We start from the raw sequence: 2,783 nt of genomic DNA on the forward strand, positions 1-2,783 counted from the left end.
CACAGGCATCTCCATATTGGAGGAGCTGCCTAATATAGGGGAAGTCCTCCGGCCATTGGCCGGGGACTCTATAGGACGGAGCGTGCGGCCCCTTTAAGAGAGAGGGAGCGCGCCCTAAGCACGGAGCCTGGGAAGCTGCACGCAGAGCGTGCCACAGCAGCAGGGGAGCGGGAGGACGCCGGACCTGGACCGCGGCGGTGAGGGGAACGGCGTCTCTGCCCAGCTGGAGGCAGAGACGCCGATGCTACACTAATTATTACTAATTATGTGATTTCTAGAGGCAATTGGTCACTCAAGATTATATTTAGGGGTATCAGACTACAAATGGCTGAATACAAGTGCACGTCACAATTTTCATATTTGTATTTTTAAAATAATTAGAAAATCATGTATCATTTCCTTTATACTTCACAAACACTTGCTACTTTGTGTTGGTATATCACATAAAATCCCAATAAAATACATTTTATGTTTGAGGGTGTAATGTGAAAAATGTCGGAAAGTTCTTGGGGTATGCATACTTTTTCAAGCCAATGTATGTGGCTGTAGTCAAACAGCCAGTGTCTGATGCATATTGTCCATGGACAGTTATCATTTCCACACTATGAACATGAATATGACTTATCTCCTGTGTGAGCTATTTCACGTTCATCATCCCTTCTGTGGCTTTTATTTCTCTTAATAGTCTGTAATGATCAGGAGATCGGATCTGTTCAATAAGCACAGCTGATAAATCTGTGCTGTGAAGATGTTACGGTTTATCTGGAATAATGGCATGCTCTTAAGAATATGTACAGTGTCTGGTTGTATGCTAATGAGTTACAATTGACGCGGACTGGCGCTGCCCTTACAGTTCCGCTTCTCAGCCCGCTGCCTGTCTCTTGTCACTGAAACATGAGTGACCTGTCAGTCAGAGAAAGAAGGCAGGCAGGAAATAGAGAGAAGGACAGGAGAGCTGTAAGTGCAGGGCCCGCCTACTGCACATGTAACCCATTCTCATACAGTTTCAACTATTGATTTATCTAAAGCAGAAAAAAAAAGGATAAATGGATTTCTACAAGAAGGTCAGGATTTTATCAACACTAGTGGCATTGAGGGACATTCAGCTGACACCCAGCACATCAGGGTGTTGACCGAAATCTGGATCGGGATCTCTAGATCCAGGTCAGTTGAGACCTATGGATTTACTTTTTGTTCATTCTTCATTGTAGCAGCCCAAAATTTATGTAAGCTTCACTCTTTTAGGTCTTGGTTTTTTTGTGAAACGAGCTGTAGTTTTTTAAATTTCTATTGTGCCAAACACATCTGGAGGGCCGTGTTCACACGTAACATAAATGCTGCATTTTTTTTTGTTCTGCTTTTCCTCAAATTTTTCTCTGGTTATTGCATTTTTGCTGCTTTTGTGTATGCATTTTGCCCCTCTGTACAAATATGGCTCCTTACACTTCGCGCACACGGCTCCGCTCCGTACACTTCGCACACACGGCTCCGCTCCGTACAACTCGTACGCACGTGGCTCCGCTCCATATGCACGCGGATCCGCTCTGTAAGCACAATACGCATGTGGCTCCGCTCCATATGCACGCGGATCCGCTCTGTAAGCACAATACGCACGCGGCTCCGCTCCTTACGCCCCGTACACACGTGGCTCCGCTTCGTACACCTCGCACACACGTGGCTCCGCTCCGTACGCCTCGTACACACGCGTGGCTCCGCTCCAATCCGTACGCCTCACACACACGCGGCTCCACTCCGTACGCCTCGCACACACGCGTCTCCGCTCCGTACGCCTCGTACACACGTGCGGCTCCGCTCCACTCTGTATGCCTCGCACACACGCGGCTCTGCTCTGTACGCCTCGCACACACACAGCTCTGCTCCGTACGCCTCGTACACGCGTGGCTCCGCTCCACTCTGTATGCCTCGCACACACGTGGCTCCACCCCGTACGCCTCGCACACACGTGGCTCCGCTCCATACACCTCACACACACGCGCAACTCTGCTCCGTACACCTCGTACACATGCGGCTCCGCTCCGTACACCTCGTACACACGCGGCTCTGCTCAGTACACCTCGTACACCTCGCACACACGCGGCTCCGCTCCGTACACCTCGTACACGTGCGGCTCCGCTCCGTACACCTCGTACATGCGCGGCTCCGCTCCGTACACCTCGTACACACATGGCTCCGCTCCGTACACCTCGTACACACGCGGCTCCGTACACCTCGTACACACGCGGCTCTGCTCCGTACGCCTCGTACACACGCGGCTCTGCTCCGTACGCCTCGTACACACGCGGCTCTGCTCCGTACGCCTCGTACACACGCGGCTCTGCTCCGTACGCCTCGTACACACGCGGCTCTGCTCCGTACGCCTCGTACACACGCGGCTCTGCTCCGTACACCTCGTATACACGCGGATCTGCTCCGTACACCTCGTACACACACGGCTCTGCTCCGTACACCTCGTACACGCGGCTCCGCTCCGTACACCTCGTACACACGCGGCTCTGCTCCGTACACCTCGTACACACGCGGCTCCGCTCCGTACACCTCGTACACACGCGGCTCTGCTCCGTACACCTCGTACACACACGGCTCTGCTCCGTACACCTTGTACACGCGCGGCTCTGCTCCGTACACCTCGTACACACACGGCTCTGCTACATCCACACTGTAAACCCCTCCTGACCCCACACATAAACTTCAGCTCATCCAGCACCATGACAACCAGCACAGCAGAGTCCTGCATCCACTGAGGCCCCTGATCATGTGACCCC

This window comes from Phyllobates terribilis, unplaced genomic scaffold (assembly GCF_046119375.1).
Source record: "Phyllobates terribilis strain yellow unplaced genomic scaffold, ASM4611937v1 Scaffold_5__5_contigs__length_657084704, whole genome shotgun sequence".
NCBI lineage: Eukaryota > Metazoa > Chordata > Amphibia > Anura > Dendrobatidae > Phyllobates > Phyllobates terribilis.